Source organism: Balaenoptera borealis, assembly GCF_965194805.1.
Source record: "Balaenoptera borealis genome assembly, chromosome: 18".
NCBI classification, from domain to species: Eukaryota; Metazoa; Chordata; class Mammalia; order Artiodactyla; family Balaenopteridae; genus Balaenoptera; species Balaenoptera borealis.
The window spans coordinates 3,929,281-3,950,050 of record NC_138877.1 but is presented as its reverse complement, the minus strand read 5'-3'; the positions used below and the strand labels follow the sequence as shown (position 1 = coordinate 3,950,050).

The 20,770-nt window shown below is 49.9% G+C and overlaps 1 protein-coding gene across 12 annotated transcripts in view; it reads left to right on the top strand.

Annotated features, from left to right (window-relative positions):
• SPATA13 (spermatogenesis associated 13) overlaps positions 1 to 20,770 on the top strand; it is a 266,445-nt gene that overhangs the window by 172,266 nt on the left and 73,409 nt on the right. Inside the window, exon 2 of one of the 12 annotated variants that reach the window (XM_082365030.1) lies at positions 11,171 to 11,289. The exons of the other annotated variants lie outside the window; for them this stretch is intronic. The gene's annotated coding sequence lies outside the window, so the exon portion shown is untranslated. The remainder of the gene's footprint in view (positions 1 to 11,170; positions 11,290 to 20,770) is intronic. 12 annotated transcript variants of the gene reach the window in all.

The window sequence follows — 20,770 nt, the reverse complement described above, 5'->3', positions numbered from 1 at the left end:
GGCCAGAAAGGTTTAAGGAGAAAGGCTGACTGTGTTAGCTTACATGATATTTTGGATTAATGGCAAGTAGCTCTCTGTAGGACGGGGGCTGTGTCCTGAGGTACTGTGATAATTTGTAAATTTTGTGTCTTCTTTAATGCAAGTATTGAAAATTAATTATTTTCCATATTATCTGAAAGACCACTGTATAGGGGAAACTGCAACTTAATTTTATCGCCTCTGTTTGCATTTGAATTTAATTTCTTGGTGCCAAGAAATTCAACTAAAGTGGCGGTACTTAATTTCATGCAGAGTTTTCAAGACACCTTAAGGGGTCTGGGGTAATATTTCCAAGAGCTTCCTGTGTTACTCAAATGTGGTGAGGGGGTGTCATGTTCAGTACCTCTCCGGTGTTTTCTGTGAAGCCCCCGTAACGATGGTCAGCAGGAAGACACGCTCGCTCCAGCGGGGTGAAGGCTTGGCGTCAAGAGGTCCTTCGCCAGCGAACGTCACTGTGAGCTGTCAACTCCAGTCTTTAACAGTCGCGGAGTTTACATTCTGTCTCATGATGGGCACAGAATAGATAACTGACATTTATCTTACTATAAAACCAAGTCTTAAAAAACAAAAGATCAGGGACTTCCCTGGTGGCGTAGTGGTTAAGAATCTGCCTGCCAATGCAGGGGACACAGGTTCGAGCCCTGGTCCGGGAAGATCCCACATGCCGCGGAGCAACTAAGCCCATGCGCCACAACTACTGAGCCTGCGCTCTAGAGCCCGCGAGCCACAACTACTGAAGCCCATGCACCACAACTACTGAAGCCCGCCCACCTAGAGCCCATGCTCTACAACAAGAGAAGCCACCGCAATGAGAAGCCCGTGCACCGCAACGAAGAGTAGCCCCCGCTCGCTGCAACTAGAGAAAGCCCGCACGCAGCAACGAAAACCCAACACAGCCAAAAATAAATAAATAAAATAAATAAATTTATTTTTAAAAAAAATCAAATAAAAATAGCTGCACCTTTCCACAGCACACTAAAAAATGCTCCAGTTTACATAGAACACATTTTTACTCCATGCCATTCATTTATTTAATAAATGTTATTGGTCCCTGAACTAGGGATAAAAAAGTATAGAGATGTTATCCCTAATTTTTTTTCGTGAAGGATTTCTTTTTTTTAATCTGGATTTTTTTTATATTGATGTATAGTTGATTTACAGTGTTGTGTTAGCTTCAGGTATACAGCAAAGTGATTCAGTTATATATATATGTGTGTGTGTGTGTGTGTGTGTGTGTGTGTGTGTGTGTGTGTATGTATGTATATATTCTTTTTCAGATTCTTTTCCCTTATAGGTTATTACAAAATACATACTGAATATAGTTCTCTGTACTATACAGTAGGTTTTTGCTAGTTATCTATTTTATATATAGTAGTGTGTATATGTTAGTCCTAAAAGATCCTACGAGGTACTTGAGGAAACATCATTAAGACCTGATAGAAGAAATCAAGTCAACATGAAATGAAAAGACGCAGGGGTGCTGTGGAGGAGATTTGGGGGCCGGGGGCTTAAATATTCGTGGCTAAGTCATTGAAGATGACAGTTTACAGCTGAAAGGACCTGAGTTTGTGTTCCAAGTTCTCATGCTTGCTCTGTGACTTCTGTCAAGTGACCTGCTCTTTCTAAGCATCCCTTTGCTTCCCCCAAGGGATCAGGCATGGTTAAGTTCTTATTGGAAATTTCTGGAACCGGGACCATGCTGAGAGGCAGTGTGATGTGGAGAAGAGAGAAGAGGTCAGGCTGCTCTCCTATCAGTGCCCAGCTCGGGCCTCCTGCTGGGAGCCCTGGACCCCCTGTGAGTCCCAGGGCCCACTGTCCTCTGGGGGAAATGAAGGTAATTAGAGCTGCGTGTGGAGCAGAAACAAGAGTGACCAGACTGCACGGATCCTGCATCCGTGGGGGCATCCGATGTGGAATCGGGAGGGTGAGCAGAGCAGAGGGACGTTTCCAGAAGCTCTAGAAGCTAAGTAGGTCCATGTACCGTACTGCAATATAATATCAATAATAATAGCATAGAAAAATAAGAAATAACAAAGATAGCAAGCACTTAGAGGGTAGAAAATCATAAAGAGGAGATGGGGATTTTGAGAATCATCACTCGGGGTTATGGCTTTTAGAGTCAAGTAAAGATGGCAGCTCATTTTTTTTTTTTTTTTAATTCTTATTTATTTATTTATTATTTATGGCTGTGTTGGGTCTTCGTTTCTGTGCGAGGGCTTTCTCCATTTGCGGCAAGCGGGGGCCACTCTTCATCGCGGTGCGCGCGCCTCTCACTATCGCGGCCTCTCTTGTTGCGGAGCACAGGCTCCAGACGCACAGGCTCAGCAGTTGTGGCTCACGGGCCTAGTTGCTCCGCGGCATGTGGGATCTTCCCAGACCAGGGCTCGAACCCGTGTCCCCTGCATTGGCAGGTAGATTCTCAACCACTGCGCCACCAGGGAAGCCCGATGGCAGCTCATTTTTAAAACAATTCTGGTTTCCTCTTTGCCTGTTTGTTCAAACACACGGATCGTCTGTTACAATGTCTGGCAGTTAATGTTCAGTAAATGTTATTTGCTATCTAAAGAAATCGGCAGATCAGTAGGAAGCAGCATATTTTAAGAGACAACAATAGGCATGATTTCTAAATTAAACTAGAGTACTGGATTATCTAGAAACAGAGAACCAATTTGAGGAGAAAGAGTCCAGGTTGAAATAAGCAACCAGCTGCCTGTGTAGGTGGGCAGGGATCAGATATATTGGAAAAGTGGAACTTGGTTATTTAGAAATCTTAACTTTGTGATAAAACTTTCTGTTGTTTTTGTTTTTATTATAACTGCTACAAAATCTACAATATTTGTATTATAAAACAGTTAAGAGTATATGATAACAGTGACAAAAACTGTGACATAACACAGACTCAGTAGAAGATTATAAGGATGAAAAGAGTAATGGGACAGTGGTGATTGACTATAGATTAAATGTATCAAGGTACAATTTTCGAAGTGCTAAAACGTGACTAGCCCACAGATCCATTGTGAGCTTGTGTGAAAGACATCTAGCTGGTGAGTGAGGGCAGGGGCTTGGGGTGCCGAGGATCAGAGCATTAGACCATCTGGCAGGAAAGGCTGAAAGGTTTGCTAAGTTGGAGACAAAACCAGTTAATGCCTTACAGGCAGTAAAACCGTGACCTTTGTGGTTATCTTTTTTGCATGGCAGAAATAATTTGCATCTCTACTGGCCACAGATAATCTGCAAATTAATCCGTAACTTACCAGATCAGCACAAAATAGCACGTCAAAATAAGGCACATTCTCCTAGAGAATGAAATGGCCTTTGGGTGGTCCTGTTGGACCCGCTCTGGTGTGAAAGGTGCCACCCTTTGCTGGGTTTCCATTTCTGGGCGTTTAAAATGTGTATAAGGATTAGAGAGGGACCATTAATATCACTGAAGTTACCAGGATGCCTGGGACTCGGCGTGCACGGGGTGTCCTGGGGGCAGGTCTTTGTCCCTGGCTCAAGCCGCCCAGTGACATGGATTCAGTTTCCTGGAAGCAGAGCCCTTGTTCTTCCAGCTCCTCCCCTCCCCCACCCCATCCTCTCCTCTTCACTTGTTTTGTTTCTAAACTGACTGTACTCAGCGTCAGGTCCTCACAGCATCCCTGCCCCCCGTACAGGCAGGGACTCAGGAATAAAGCAGCAGGCCTATTTCAGAGACAGATGGCTTTGCTGGATGTTCCGGAAACAAGAAAAAAATGGCTAGCGGTCTCTCAAACCCTTTGTCATGAAATCCTTTAGACTCAGTAACAACGTTGCAGGCGTCTCCCACCGGGTCCTGGGTATGTGTGGTTCGATGCCCGGTTAAGTCTGCTGAAGTGTGGTCTGGGGTCACCGTGGAAGCATCGTGCTGCCTTATTCTTGGGGCAGCTCAGTTCACACCAGTTTCCTAAGTTAAGTCTTGCGGGAACTTAAAACTGGACGTCTGGCTCAGCAAGTGAGCAGGTGCATTTGTTCCAGTCTCTTCTCCTTGTCCTTGCTCTGCAAAGCCCGGAGCTGTGTGGCCTGTCCCACCTGTGGTCACGAGGATGTGGACGCTGGGAGGTGACTGGGGCTCCGCAGAGTCAGAGGAGCTTTAACCAAGTGATGACCCGAGGGCGTCCGCGGTGGGCGGTGCCCTCCCCAAAGGGCCCTGTCTGCTCTTTATGGAAGGATTGTATTTTTAGGAGATGTAGTATGTGTTTTCAGGATCACCAAACCGTAAAGGTGGAGGAAACCTCAGAGGTGATGGATCCAGCCCCCTGGCCCTCTGCGGTCTGTGGCCGCTGGGCCGTCCTGGGGGCTAGACGCATGTTCCTGATTCCTTGATTGTTCGTAAATTCTTTGTCCCAGAAGGAAAGCAACCATATGCTATGCGCTGATTCTCCCAGAGGGTGCACATGTGAATAAATCTGTACTCCTTCCCTAGGAAAATCCCTAAAATTTGTGTTAAAAGCTGAGTATCCCAGGATCCTTCTACTGTTTGTGAAAGGATGTGGGTACCAGGTCATTGTCCAAACCGATCTGCAGTGTGTCTGTTCTTTTAAGACGTGGTGCTTAGAACTGGATGTATTACCCCAGGTTAACTGGCCAGGGTACGGGTTAGGGGAGGGCTGGGAAAGACTGTTGCCTCTTTGATCGAGCTCGGCTCCTATCCTGTGCGTGGAGTTGAACGTACTGGAATTTCTGAGAGTCGCGTGACAATGTCAGATCACAGTGGCCACCTGGCTTTCTACATCTTTGGGTTCTTTGTGTCAAGTAGTCCCATCTTAGCCACATATAGGTAATTTTTAAACCTATTTTTCTTAAACCGTGAATAGTTATGATGGTAAGCAACACCATTAATAATAATATAGGAGTTTTATCAGACAGAAAGAGTAGCATGATGGTTACTAGCCTAGCACCGGAGTCAGACTGTCTATGGGTTCAAATCCTATCTCCTTTGTTTATTACTATATGACCTAGAGATAATTCGGTGGGATTGTGCCTGTAAGGTACTTCCCAGGGCTCCTGGCACGTGGTCAGTGATCTGAATGGGAGCGGTTATTCTCTTTGCCCAACTCCTCTGAGCTCTTCAACAGGCATTTTGCTATTTAACCCAACTCCAACTTGAAGAATACCATTATTTGCCCCCTTTTTCCAGATGGGGGAACTATGTCGCTTGTTCAGGGCTATATGGCTGCTGAATCTGCAGTAGGAATTTGAACATGGGTCTGTCTGATGCCAAGTAATTGGTACAGCTACTTAGTCCTATTGGATATGTTATTTTTATTAGTATTTGCTGACTCATCCTTCTAACACTGGTATATCTTCTAAAAGACAACTTCATTAAATATTTAATTTATACAAAGAATATTTGTAACATGTATAAGTTTAGCAGCCCCTCCTGAGAGGTAACCATCACTCTGAATTTTGGGCTTATCACTCCTTAACTTTGCATTATTGGTTTTCCACATAGATAAATATTCCTCAGTAATACATTATTCTTTATAATTTCCTAGTTGAATAAGCATAACGTTTGAGATGTGACTATAAGGCAGATGTTTTTCCTGCTCCCCATGGGGCCTGTGAATTAATTCTGTGCTTCTTTCCTTCCCTGACCTCCACGAAAACCCAGGTAGGTCCCCTGACTCTCCCTGTCACTTTGGGTCATAAGAATCTCACAGTCACTTCCAGTTTAAACAAACTACTCACTTCTGCAATTAAAATGCTCGGTTTCGTGTAATAATCCAATTTTAACCTCGTGATAAAGTCGAGGCTTTTGACCTGGCACCTCCCTGACCCCCTCCACCCAGAATAGGGCAGGCACCCCAACCCTTGTTCTTTCGTGTGAACTTTAAAATCAGCAGGTTGGGGTGACACACACAGAGTCTGGACGTTGATGGAGGTGTTCTTGAGTCTTGGTGATGTAATGGTGCTGGTTCTCCCTTTACAAGACCTTGGTCAGGTGAGCACGATCACTGACTCAAGGGGCAGGTTTCTGGGCACTTAGCTGGATGAGCGGGGACCCTCTGTGTTGTGCACAAAGCTCTCAAGCAGGAAAGGTCTGTGTCACTGGCTTGACCGTCCCACTTACTAAGCAGCTCTTTGTTTCTTTATGTTTTAAATTTATACCCTTTTTTAGAGTAGTTTTAGGTTTACAGAAGAATTGATCAGCAAGTACAGTGTTCTCAAACACCCCTCTGCCTGACATACGGTTTCCCCCTGCTGGTAACATCTCACATCGGCCTGGCACAGTTGTTCCAATCCGCAAGCTGACACACCTTGTCATCACCAGGGTCCATGGTTTACATTAGGGTTCACCCCCGGGGTTGTCCATTCTGAGTCTGCACAAGTGCATAGTGACAGGTAGCCGCCATGACGGCGTCACACAGAGTGGCTTCACTGTCTGAAAAGTCCTCTGTGCTCCGCCTGTTCCTCCCTCCCCCCCCTTAACCCCTGGGAACCACTGATCTGTTCATTGTCTCCATGGCTGTGCCTTTTCCAGAATGTCATATAGTTGGAACTATCCAGTATGTGGCTTTTTTGGATTGGCTTCTTTCACTTAGCTTTATGCTTTGAGGGTTTCTCCATGTTTTTTTTCAAATGGCTGGTAGCTCAGCTCTTTTTAGCACTGAATACTATTCTGTCATCTGGATGCACCATAGTTCATTTCTCTAGTCACCCCCTGAAGGTCATCTTGATTGTTTCCAAGTTTTGGCGACCGTGAATAAAACTGCTATAAACATGTCAGCTATTTCGACTTGTTCTCTTGGGTAAAAATGAGACATTGGACAAAACTCTTTATCGCTTCCAACCCTCAGAAATCCCGTCTGTGAAGACGGCTGAGAACTAGGAACAGGACCAGGAGGGTGGGAGACATTGTGGTCCCCAAGAGGAGGAGATGCGGGAGGGGAAGGAGGGGGAAGACGGGCTGGACGGAGCCGAGAGCGTGAGGATGGGGGTGAAGTCTTTCAAAATGGAAAACAAAACCCAGAGCAGCAGACAGTGGAGGTGGAGGAGCTCTGGAGACTGCTCGGTTTACGGGACTAGTTTTCAGCCTGTAACTGATGTCACGCGTGGAGCTGGCCAGGAGGGCCTGGGACGTGGGCAGACGTGGTGCATGTTCCTGCTTAGCGGGGCGGGGGCTGAGGGTGGTGTCACATCAGCTGAAACGCAGCAGCCCCACCATCCGGGCCCTGGCACCCACGCGGGCAGCCCCTCTCGATGCCCAGGGAGATGGTCCCTCCTGCGTGCACTCCCGGAGGGCCCGCCAGCCCGGGAGCCTGGCTTTCAGAGGAGAAGCATTGGCTCACACCCAGTTTTGAGAGCTCCTGGTCGCTTTGCTGTGAGGGTCTCTCTCGTGGCTTATTCGCTGCTGGTCACAGGAAGGTCACAGGAAGGGAGGTCGCTCTCCTGTGTAATTTAGGAAGTCCAAACAGGCAAACACTGAGCAATCAAAATCTTCGTTTTAAAGTCCCTAAAAAGAGTGATGCAAGAACCATCAGGAGAGACGGCCTTTCCTGAGGTCGTTGGTGATGAGGACGGAAACCTTGTGACTCTTCCGAGTTGGGGACTTGGGAAGTTACTGTGGCTCTTTTGACCGAAATTCATGCTCTGGATACTTAGAGTAAATACATGCTTTGCCTTGAATTATGTGTCTAAATCCTCTTCAGAATGTTTATTAGACTATTCCCGAGGCCATTATGCTTAATATCGTCAATTTTGTGCTTTTAACAGCTTTACTGATATAATCTACCTACCATAAAATTCACTCAGTGCAATTGTACGATTCAGTTATTTGTAGCAAGTTTTACAGAGCCGTGCAACCGTCACCCCCAGAAGGACCCTCGTGGCCATTTTAGTCACTGCTTGTCCCCTCCCCAGCCCCCGGCTACAGCCCTCCACTTGCTGGGTAGAGTCACCCTTCCCGGACACCGCAGTGTCGCCAGAACCCAACAGCATGCCATCTCTGTGCTGACTTACGTCACTTTGCCCTTTAAGGCTTCATTTAGCTTTTGAAGTCTGTCCATATTGTAGTAACATTTATTTTTATACAATTACAATAAGTAACTCTATATAATACTTGACTCCTATATTCTTTGCTACATCTGAGTGTATTCTTCCTTTTAAAAGATAATCACTTTGCTGTGTGTTTGCAAGTTTGTTTCTTAATTCTTCGAGGATTCAGTTTCTGAAGGACATGAATAATTGCACCGTGGAGAAGAGTTTGATCTTCCTTTGATGGGGACCCCAAGCCCTCTTTCGGTTGTAAAGCCGCACAGTCACCCTAAATAGGTGGCCAACAGCCGTAAATATTTTGCCCATGATCATAAAGGGGTGCTGGTCCCACAGGGAACAGCACGTTCTTGAGACCAGCCTGGGACAAGTGTCTCTTCTGCACCCGAGCGGACGGGGCACCCGGCCAGCAGGCTCGTACAGCCCAGTCCTGGGCCGGGGGGGACCCAGCCAGCACGGTCCATAGACCCCCCAGCACTGGCCTCCATCAGAGACCTAATAAGTTCCTGTATTTTAGCTTCACCTGTACTTTGAGGTACAATATTAGAATGCTCCTGTGACTTTGTGTGTATGTGCAAATTGGGGAAGAAAGTTAAAATTGGGGTTTATTACCTGAAGGGAGTAGGAGGAAGGATCTCGCAAGGTAACAGACAACAGAGCTGCTATTCCTGTCAGAAGACACAGGTGGGGACACTGACAGCTCTCATTAGACCGGTTTTGTCTTCTGTTCTGTGTCTCCACGTACATCTCTAATGACTGGAGGTCAGAAATTTTCACTGCGCAAAGGTAACAAAGCCCCCCACCGGAGATGAGAACAGTGGAGGGCACTCCACCAGTTTTGTGTGCTAAAGCATCCCCGAGCTTGTCCACTCTGGCCGTAGAGTGGCTGAGAAGGGAACAGTAAACCCTAACTTATTTAGGAGTTAGTAAACGGCCCCTGGAATCGTGCACGGGTTTATTCTGTGAGGACTTCCGAAGAGCACCCGTTTGGAGTTGGCTCTTTGCAGAGGACGCTTCTGGGCAGGATGTGGGTTGGTGCCTGGCCATCCTCACCCCTCAGCAGGAAAGGAAGCCATGCCAACATTGCGGCTTTTTCCATCTTTTTCTCAGTTCATCACAGAGACGCGAGCTTCGTTTCATTGTCTGTTCTGGTGACGAGTCAGGTGTCAGATTCAGCAAAGGGCAGACCTCCCTGGCCCTTTGCGTGGTTTCCCTGAATTCCGTTGTCAAGGATGGGCCATGGGTCCCTGTGTGGGTCTCCGAGTGTGACCAGCGGGTGACAGTCACGTGTGTGTTGGAAGAGCCTGATCTCAGTAACGTGGGGCCTTCCCTTCACTCCAGGGCCAGTTCCTAAAGGCGAGAATTGGGATACGGAATTTTTTGCAGCTTAAATTCAGTGGCCCCCTCCAAGTTTCAGACTTATTTCTCATTTTTCTTGGTAGAGAGGTGGGAAAAGAAGCCAGAAAGATTATTTTGGATGTTACAGTGCCCAGTTACTTCAGGAGAAGGACCTGGCAGCCTCTCCCACAGGGTAAGGTTGCTTTGAAGGCATCCAGACTCAGTGTTTACAAGGAGGCCCTGAATGTTTCATCAGATAGTTACTGAGCTGCTGATAGCTGCCAGCGACTCCGTGTCCGCGTGGAAGCTAAGGGCGATGAGGACAGGCCCGTCCTCAAGGACACATGCACGTTCCTAAGCGAGCCACTCCCAGAGTCGGTCATGAAGGCCCCGTCGGGGGAGGTGCCGTCCAGGCTCATCTCTGCTGCGAGCAGGTTCAACCCTGGTCCAGAGGGTCCCAAACTTCCTTAGTCCATGTGTCCTGGTTTCTCAGAAAGTCTCTTAAGCAGCCCCTCGGCCAAAAGAAACACCTAAATATTCCATTTATTAAGTAGTTTTAAACTAGCCATCCAGAGAGGGCTGTTTCTAAGTGTAGAGAGAGAAGAAAATTAGAAATTTCAGAAATTCGTCTGCTTGGTTTAGTTTGAAGGCAAGCAGAAGTCTCAACATGAATACACACTTTTTGTTGAAGATTGGATATAGGGGGTTTTTTAACCTAAAGTTTTACAAAATTATGTGGAAAACACAGTATTCCCAGAAAATAGGAATCTCTGATGATGTTTTTCTTGTTTTCTGGACAAGATTATAATCTCCTGAAGAACAGGCCTGTGTGGACCTTGGCGTCAGTACCGGTGAGCTCTCAGCACACACGCAGGGACCCGTTAGGACAGCGATAGACGCAGTGAGAAGTGTCCCAACCCTAACCGAGGGGATCAAGAGCTATCCTTAGGGCCAAGGCAGACTTAGGAATTCAGCTTGAAAATGCAGTGTGATCGCCAAAACATCAACAGTAATTGTCGTAAAGGCCCCCATTCCCGTTTCTCTGTTAAAACCCAGTTATGTTCTCAGTTGTCTCCAGAGGACAGGGGCTTTGACTTCATTTAATTTCTAATTTTAGAAGATTAGTTGAAACTCAGTTGTCACACTTAAGGCGGGGGGCGAGGGAATGAAAGACGGAAAGACGGTTCTTGCCAAGGGCAAGTCAGCAGAGTAAAATGCGGACCTTTGTCAGGTGCTCCCACCTTCCATCAGCTTCAGTTCTGGCACTGATGTCACTTCTGAAGGAGCCCGTCCAGGTGTCATAACGATGCAGACTTCATTACGATTGCTTGTTTAATCATGTGTCTCCCCAGTGGATAGAGGTCTGGGGTGGCTGAAACGGTGTCTGCTGTTCCCCGCTCTCCTCCCCTGTCTGTCCCGACACCAGTCAGACAGGAGGCGTCGGGGGAACCTGCTGGAACGATGGAAGGAACGGATGATGCCTCACATGAGGTTCTTTCTTGTTACCAGATGAAGTTTCAAAACAAGCCGCAGGAAGCCCATTTAAATGGAAGCCATCCGTGCTTCTGCACTCAGGTGATGCCATTACCTGCACGTGGCCCTGAGCTGCTTGTGTCACCGCCCGGAAGCAGTGAGGACAGATTTCTGCCAAAGCACAGCTTCTTGCATCAGAGCGTTCGGTCTAGGAGGGATGACGGGGACTGCTGTATCATTACAGTTCTGAAATGATTGTTAGCAAAGAAATGAACCAGCAGACTTCGGCAGGGTGTTTTTTTTGCAGGGGACGTGTGAGGCCGGAGGAGGCCAAGGACAACCCACCTGTTCCCAGTACCGCAGAGGGGCTTTCCCATCCTTCGTCTACTTCTGCTACCATACGAGCCCCTAAGCCAAAGAAATCAGGTTCATCTTTTTATTAATTCCTATTATGAATTGAGTATAATACACTAATAATTAACGATAATTAATATAGCGAGCACATTCCTTACTATTGGTAACATAGTTTATTTACATTAGGAATTAAGGGGGGTTGAGCAGATGATAGAATCTTACAAGAAAATGTGTTTTAAATTCTGAACGATTGACTTCTACATTGACATTCAGAATACCACGTGTCCAAATTGGAGCTGTCAGTTACTTACAAGTCATAGTCAGAGTTGAAAGGAGTCCTGAAGCATATATTATCCATCTGTAGGGAGAAAAGATAGAACTAGTTTAAAAATGAAATAATGGCATTTCCCCCACATCCACGTTTAGACATCCCTTCTCTGGTCCTTCACTGCGGTCTGGCAGTGACCTTTGACCGGGCAGGCTGGCTGGAGGGCGGAGGAGGTGCTTTGATCTTGGATCACAAAGCAGTGACCTGTGCAGGTGGGGCCTTTTCTGCACCCCCATGGACCCCACGGGAGATGCTACTTTTGCCTCAGTCCAGATTCGCCTCTAAGAGGCTTACATCCATTGAATTTCCAACAGAGAAGTATTGCACTTCTTTCTGATCTATAAATTTGATGTAGAATTCCATTTCCTGTTTACCTTTTTCACATTAACCTATAACGATAAAATGTGTGCTCTACAGGGAGAGGTGTCCTCTTATAAGCGTGACTGATATTCCAATGAAAATATTCTGTTTGGGATGCATTTGCTTCTCCTGACAACCTGTGAGGTGCTCTCAGGGGTGTTGGGGTCCTGTTACCCCAGCCCGGGGACCCCCTAACTCTCTGAGGCTGGTCTCACTGAGGAATGCGCCTGGCCTTGTCTGTGGTCGCTGGGTCCTTTGCAGCGGCTCTTGGGGGCGGGGCGGGGAGCAGACCTGTGTCCTTTCTTGGTCGCCTGGGGCTCACCTTCCCCAAGCCTCCTGGGAAGTCGCCCCACCTTGCTCATCTCCCGCCTTCCTCCACTCTCCTTTTTTTAGGTTCAAGATAGTTCCGTCTTTGTTATTCTTTAGTTCTTTTTTAGCACCTAAACTGGTTTTGAACTTTTCACGAAAGACAGAATATAATGCTCGTTTCATGTCAGGTCCACTGAGCGTCTGACATATTTAGAACCTTATTAAGCTTCGTGTCAAGGGAGCTGTGTCAGTGGGGTGTGATGCCGGGGCTTTCCTGAGTCTGCCACATGCTCCTGTCTTCCGTTGGGCTTCCGGAAGCTTCTGACATGAGAGCGCCAGAAGCATCCCGTCGGGTGAATGGAGCTGAGGAGCGGGACGGAGCCACCTGGTGGCCAGTCTCCCCACGGGCAGAGCTGGAGGCTGGCTGAGGTTGTGGGTGTGAGCGCCCGCGGGTTAGGCGGACAGGCGGGGGAGGAGGTCAGAGCTGAACCTGGGAGGAGAGGAAGATGCCCGTGGGCTGCGTCTGGGGGGCAAGATTAGGGGACGGAGCTCTTCGCACGGCCTGTCTCCTGCACTGCTAGGTGGTGGGCTGGTAGAGAGAGTGGGCGCAGGAGGGGCGTCGCCCATCGCTGTCCGGGGAGGGCTTGGTGTGCGCAACCCTGGGAGCGGCGCCCTTCCTGTAGCAGGGGCCCGTGGCAAAGGAGCCGAGCGATGGAGCAGGCCACACGATCCCGTGGAAGCTTCTGGCCCAAGTCTCTGTCGTAGAGAGAACGGTAAAAGCCCAAAGAAGCTGCCGAGGAGCTCTCCTGAGTTGCCTGCGGGTCCCTTTCCGAAGGAGAAACGTGACCTGAGAAGTTGGCACTGAGCGAGGGCCTGAGACGCGTGTGGCGTTTTCCTCCGTCAACGTTTCCTCGCCGTGGGGGCCTGGGGGCCTCAGCCCGGGGGCTGAGCCGCAGGGGAGGGAGGCCGGGGCCCCCTGAGTAGAGGAGGTCTCCTTTGTGCTCGAGCACAGTGTCTGAGGCCCTCAGCGTCCCTTCTTCAAGCCTCAGAGGGGCCGCTGATGTCCCCTGGGGCGGGCTCGTCACAACAGGCCCTCCTGGAACAGAGTGGCCCCAGCGCAGCTCCTGTGGGGCTGGGCCCCCCCGCGCCCCCCCCCCGCCCCGCCCCGCTGTGGAGGCATGGTTGCGGGCGCCTGCTCAGGGACAGTGGCCGGTCGCCTCTGCTCCGTTCACGTGGGTACCCGGCGTGCCTCCTGCGGGATGACGTCCGTGAAACAGCAGCCAGACGTCAGCTCCGTGAGAAGAAGACGTTTCAATTCGACAGACAGGGCATTTCAGCAACTGCTTTGCTGCGAACAGTGTGGGGACGCGGGATGCCGACTGAACAGAGCCGGGGAAGGTGTTCCCTGGGCCCCTGTCCGCAGTGACAGCGGGACGTGCTGCTCCCACAGCCCTAAACCGAGACCTGACTGGATGGAAACGGAGTGGAAGGCTGATCTTGTTTCCTCCAAAAGGCAGTATTATCAACTGGGGTTCTATGCCCAGAAAGACATTTGATGCAGAAAGACAAGACCAAAAACCTTGAGCGGTAGCGTAAGTTCAGGGAAAACACAACACCGACACATGTACCCTTACAGACGGTTTTTCCCAAAGGCTGGGGTACAAGCTGTGCTGATCGTTGGCGGGGCTTCTGTGCAGCCTGCCGGGTGAGCCCAGTGACGCACAGCCCCCGATTTCTGCTGAACGGCCTCTCGCAAGCAGAAACGTTGCTTCTGCTTCAGTGACCTTCAAAGTGCCTTCAAGATTAGGGCCACCCATCTGGAAAACTTTCTTTACTCTGAACCGTCAGTGCAGGGGAGGCCCCGTTGCTGTGGTGACATCCTTTTTGGCACTGGCTGCTGGCATGAGGTAGTCCTCACGGAGAACTTGGGAGGTTACTGCTGCAGACTTACATGAGAAAGATGGGGGCTGGGGAGGAGGTGCAGGAACCAAGGCAGGCCATCTGCAGCTCTCTCCTTGGCGTGCCTCTCCTTCTGAAGTCTTCCGAGGCTCTTTCAACCCCGGGTTTAGGGTGGGGTGCAGGACGGGGGTTCAGAGGCTGGCACTTTACTGAGCGTTGAGGTCACGGCCAGGAAGCACAGCTCAGGTGCAGACCTACCCTAGCCCACCTGGCTAGACCTGCCCGCCCCTGACTTCAGAGACCAGAGGAAGGTTCTCCTCTCTTTGGCCCAAGGCCTGCCTTTGCAAACCCTCAGAATTGACAAAGCAAACATCATTCCCTACTGGGAAACCCCATGCTCACCTGCAGGAATGCGGTTTAGCCTAGTAACCCAGATAAGGCCAGCCAGCCAGTCACACCTTGTATAGAATCGACACCCTTCCCAGAGATACAGTGACTCAGTCTTGTCCGAGCTACGGGTTTTTTAAAAAATTATTATTAATTAATTAATTTATTTATTTTTGGCTGTGTTGGGTCTTCGTTTCTGTGCGAGGGCTTTCTCTAGTTGCGGCGAGCGGGAGTCACTCTTCATTGCGGTGCGCGGGCCTCTCACTATCGCGGCCTCTCTTGTTGCGGAGCACAGGCTCCAGACGCGCAGGCTCAGTAGTTGTGGCTCACGGGCTTAGTCGCTCCGCGGCATGTGGGATCTTCCCAGACCAGGGCTCGAACCCGTGTCCCCTGCATTGGCAGGTAGACTCTCAACCACCGTGCCACCAGGGAAGCCCCGAGCTACGGTTTTATGTATACTTTGAGTTTTTAGACACTTAAATGGTTCGGTATTTAAATGAAGGCAGAGCTCTGCTCTTTTGAAGCATCCTCCCCCGTCTTCACCTGGAGAGACCCCGAGGATGCCACGTCCATGGGGGAAGGACAGTCTTCCTTTGAGATGTGGACACGGGGGTCGAAAGGGAGAGGGAGAGGGTCTTGTATTAAGGACCGGGCAGTGGGGAAAGGAACTTCATCCTTGGAACTAGAACCCACCATTGAATCTTAGATACATTTTCCTATGGAAATGTTATAAATTATGGTTAAATTCACTATATTAACAGTTAAATGTAGTTTGATGGACAGAGTCTACGGGGAAATAGATTGCCCATAAGTAACCCTTTAGAATACAACCTGTTCATAAGGTGCGGGTGCTAGAATTTGAGCTCCCGTCAGAGTCTTGACTTCAGCGAGGTTCTGGGAAAGATTCTGAGTGAATAAGAGAAGGAAAGGACCTACCAGGAAGGGAAAGGGGAGAATAAAATGGGCAGGCTCAGCAAACGACAGTGCTGAACATCCTACAGTGCACAGGGCAGCCTCAGCAAACGACAGTGCTGAACATCCTACAGTGCACAGGGCAGCCTCACAGCCGAGGATGATCTGGCCCTGGATGTGCAAGAGGAGGGGGGTTCCCATCCTTCATCAGTCAGTCACTGGCCGGGTGCAGAGGATGCAGAGTTCAGTAAGACCTGGCCTCTGCCTTCAAAGAACTTTTCAACCTCACCGGAGTTACGTGGAGAGAGCAGACAGAGACCAGAGTTGCAGAGCGGCGTGGCCAGTGCTGAAACAGCAGCGCACACAGGAGCCCACAGAGGACGGACATCTGAGTTGGGAAGGAAGGAGAGAGGCTCCAGGGAAGAGCTGACTTGAGTTGGAGACAGGCAGGGTGCATGTTTATCCATCAGGAAAAGAGAAGCATCTCTAGATACTCCAAAGAGACCCTAACTGAGGGATGATTTTACTCAGCTGAGAAACGAGAGAAGCCAGAAGAGCTCAGACGGACAGTAGCAGGAAGGTGCTGTCTCCCGAGGCTGGAGGGAAAGCGGGGGACAGGTGCCAGTGTCCCTCCCGCACAGGAGCGAGGACCGGCAGGGACCCCAGCAGGAGCGGGAGCTGAGGAGGGGCACAGCAGCTTCTGGACGAGCCCGGCAGCGGCCCAGGCAGAGGGGACGCCCCGTCATCTCCCTTCTTCCCGCACATGGCGTCTCCCGCCAGTGCTTCCCACTGGCCAACCTCACCGGAAGCCACTGGTCAGGGGAGCCTGGGGACCATGGTTCCCTAATACAGAGAGACAAGAACGGCTGCGAGAGACTCTGAGAGCCAGCAAGGAAATGGCCCAGAGTATCGCAGTGCAAGGGACGGTGGCTGTAAGTCACTCAGCATCCCTGGAGGGAAAGGTATGGCGTGCTGGGCTGAGATGTGACACCTTCTGAGGTCTGGAGGCAGCCAGCATCCCTAGATGAAGTGACATGTGTCCGTTTGCACTCTGGGAAGGACACTGCGGCTGAATGGGAGGTGAGTTAGACCGCAGGACAGGAGACTTGTCAGGGAAGCCGTCCAGGTGGACGCACTGATGGCGGGGGGCCAGGCCAGGATTGTCGAGATGCGCAGTCTAATCTCTTAGGCTAACCGATGAGGTCTGGAGGGAAAGGAAGAGGGCTAGGATGACCCTGGGGTTTGGCCAGTACGTGGCAGCGCCTGGGCTGGAACCCAGTCCCCTGCTGCCCAGCCTGTGCCTTCACCTGTTGTAGCCTGACGAAGGGTCCTGATCTTTACGCTTAGGAGTTGGATGTTCCCTGAGGCCATATTCTGCCATGCTGTGATTCAAGGCTCTGTGCTTTCACCCCTTTAGCATCCAGATTTCAGTGTTTGCTTCCAGTGTCACATTTCCTATAATTTACCCGAACATTTAACGAAAACCTCCTTGTTTGTACATTAGCCTGGTATGTATTCCTGAATTTCAAATTCAAGTACAAGTTCTTATTTAAAAATTATTGGTCATGGTTGTTTTCAGAGAATTCTCATTACGAATGAAATGTTCCCTTCTAAAGTTCAAACAATCCAGAATCCAGCTGCTAGACAATGGATTTCACAATATTCCCATCTAAAATTCTTTCTTGTAGTTATGTTCATAAATATCTCTGGCTGAGCTCCCACAATTTACAAGACTTGCTACAAAACCACTGATTGAATTGCAACCCTTGTTAGTGAATAGAGGTCAAAGTATTAGTTCTAAATAATGCAAGTTGGTATGTTACTCGGAAATTCCAGGAAAAGCTTTTTTCCGTGATTTTCAGTTTCATTCCAAGCAGCAGACAACAATCACGTTGTTCACGGAATAGTAAGTCACTGGTCTTTTAAAAAGCATGTTGCCCCAATTAGAAACTCAGATATGCATGTATTTTACTGGATCTGTATCCTAAAACTTGTATAAGCTTTAAGTACATACTTAGACTTTTGAGTGTTGTAAAAATGTGAACATCTTCACATTGGAATAATATGGTGGTGCGTAATGATGAACTGTTAGCCTTGGTACCGTTATTGACAAGGCAGGATAACGGATACAAAATTCACATCCAGATAAACTTAAATAATCTTAGTGTGCAAAGCACAGTTCTTACTCTCAAAGAGTTAATGGTCTTGTTCTGAAGGCAGCCACATAAACTTGTTAAAATGACAAATACAGATCAGTATAATATGCTTTTATAAAGCAATTTGGTGAGATGCCTGGAACCCACAGAGTAAGGGGTCTAATTCACTTTAGGAGGATCAGCAAGGAGTTCTCAAAGAGGGTGACAGACACCTGCAGACGGTCTCAGAGTTAGACTAAGGGGAGGTAGGTTTTTCTAAAGCTGTTTTCACCGAGTTTCCACTATTACATCGAGCCATCCTTCTAACTACACTGTTCTCCTTAATGTAGGGTGAACAGTCATCCCGGCTTGCCAAGAACTTTCCTGGTTTCACCCTGAGAGTCCCATGGCCAACTGGGCTGGTCACCCGAACTTACTGCCCCCCAGTCTCCCTGTACCCATGCCATTTTCCCCCTAGAATGGGCAATCACCTTGTCACTGCCTTGAATTTATCATGGGGCCTACACACATCCAACACAGGCCAACAGAGGCTCATGAATTGATTGGTTGTTTGAGATACACATAATGTTGGCACCTCTTATTTTATAGACGATGCTGAAGCACAGATTACTGAAATGACTTTACTCAAGATTCAGGTGGCAGCTTAGACCTAGACCTGGCCCCTGGTCCTCCACAGATCATTAACCACCCAACAGTAAAGCAACGCTTCCCTGCACCCCTTGAGCCCTTAGGGGCAGCTTAACAGTTGGGTCCTTGGTTATAGAAGGTCTCATAGCGCCCTCTGCTTGTGGTGTCAGTATGTTGTCTTCGTCCAGCCAGACTACAAGGCAGGGATCCTGTCTGCTCTTCTGTGTCCAGGGCAGGTCATAACAAGACTACTATTATTATGTAATGTGCAGTCAGTGGACTTGACTTGCGACTGGACTTGACAGTTGGCACAAACTATCCGCTTCATTTCAAGATTGTGAGAAGCTGCAACAGCCCCCATGCCCTGTCCCTCCCAGAGTAGGTGAGGATGGACGGGTGATGCTGGGTGTTGGATTCATTCTGCAGCTGCTTGTAGGTTTCACATCCGCCCTCGGTGCCGGGATGATTTGAGATTTTACTGATATGGTTCATTCAAATGCAACCCACAGCTCTTCAGGCCCCTCATTTCTCTGTTTGAACATTAGACTGCAGAGGGCATGTGGGCACCCCATCCGTCTTCTGATGAGTGGAACTGGGTAACTGGACATCAGAAAGGCTCCAGGGTCTACATCCGTGTAGCCTCCCTGGTCCTGGATGGAATTAACGCTTTAACCATGATTCTCCCTGGAAATCCCTCCTCCGTGGGCACAAGGTAGGGGCAAATGAAAATGAACCCATCAGAGAATTTGGGGAGAAGAAGCAGATGAGACCTCTTTGCATGAGGTCAGATTTTTTTTCTGCACGTGAGAGGAATAAGCCAAATTGGGGCCTGACCTCAGGTCTTTATACAACTTGCTCCTTCTCTTCTGCCTTTAATGTTGCCTTCGGAATAACGGCCTTGACTGGCGTCGTGAGGACTTCCGGGATTTGACTTAAGTCCGGGTTATGTCATAAGGCACTGAACTTGGAGTCATGCCTGCGTTCAAATCCCAGCTCTGCCTCTGTCTTTGTTCATTAGTTTGAAGCAGTGAAGAAGCGCGTAGGCCTTGGGGTGGGGGAGCCGCAGGACCCCCAGATGAATTACCTAACCTGCCCAAGCGTCCATTTGATTGTGTATGAAATGGAAATCATTCGGTTGACTTTGTAGGTTTGCAAGACTACTCAGTGTCATGATGTTTTGAAAGCAGTTAGTACAGGGGCCTGACATGTAAGCACTTCATAAATGGTAGCCTTTTCGGATTATGATCATACTCTTGCCTCCCTCCCTCCCTTCCTTCCTTCCTCCCTTCCTCCCTTCCTCCCTTCCTTCCTCCCTCCCTCCCTTCCTCCCTCCCTTCCTCCCTCCCTCCCTCCCTTCCTTCCTCCCTCCCTCCCTCCCTCCCTCCCTTCCTCCCTCCCTTCCTTCCTCCCTCCCTTCCTCCCTCCCTCCCTTCCTCCCTCCCTTCCTCCCTTCCTTCCTCCCTCCCTCCCTTCCTTCCTTCCTCCCTCCCTTCCTTCCTCCCTCCCTCCCTCCCTTCCTCCCTCCCTTCCTCCCTCCCTCCCTCCCTTCCTTCCTCCCTCCCTTCCTCCCTCCCTCCCTTCCTCCCTCCCTTCCTCCCTCCCTTCCTCCCTCCCTCCCTCCCTTCCTCCCTCCCTCCCTCCCTCCCTCCCTTCCTCCCTTCCTTCCTCCCTCCCTTCCTCCCTCCCTCCCTCCCTCCCTTCCTTCCTTCCTCCCTTCCTCCCTCCCTCCCTCCCTCCCTCCCTCCCTTCCTCCCTCCCTCCCTTCCTTCCTTCCTCCCTTCCTCCCTCCCTTCCTCCCTCCCTCCCTCCCTTCCTTCCTCCCTCCCTTCCTCCCTCCCTCCCTTCCTCCCTCCATTCCTCCCTCCCTCCCTCCCTCCCTCCCTCCCTTCCTCCCTCCCTCCCTCCCTCCCTCCCTTCCTTCCTCCCTCCCTTCCTCCCTCCCTCCCTTCCTCCCTCCCTCCCTCCCTTCCTCCCTCCCTCCCTCCCTCCCTCTCCTCCCTCCCTTCCTCCCTCCCTCCATTCCTCCCTCCCTCCCTTCCTCCCTCCCTCCCTCCCTCCCTTCCTTCCTCCCTCCCTCCCTTCCTTCCTCCCTCCCTTCCTCCCTCCCTTCCTTCCTCCCTCCCTCCCTCCCTCTCTTCCTCCCTCCCTCCCTCCCTCCCTTCCTCCCTCCCTCCCTCCCTCCCTTCCTCCCTCCCTCCCTCCCTCCCTTCCTCCCTCACTCCCTCCCTCCCTCCCTCCCTCCCTCCCTCCCTCTCTCTCTTCCTCCCTCCCTCCCTTCCTTCCCTAATCGTTCAGTGAGTGCAGGGGAGCATGCTAGCCCTTGAGGGCTGAGCAGGTCTTGGCCTGATGGGCAGAGGCCAAGGGAGCAGCATTTGCACCTGGGGGAGAGCACAGACGCAGGCGTGCGGTGGGCTTCTGGGTCTGAGGGAGTGAGGTAGACGGTGCGGGTATTTGTTTAATCTGAATTTCTGTGTCTGAATTTCTAATGTTTCAGTATTATCCTCACCTCCGTTCCCCAGCCAGTTAGAGGCCCCTCTAATGCGGTTTCCTTCACAGAGCCTGACCTGAGGCCACC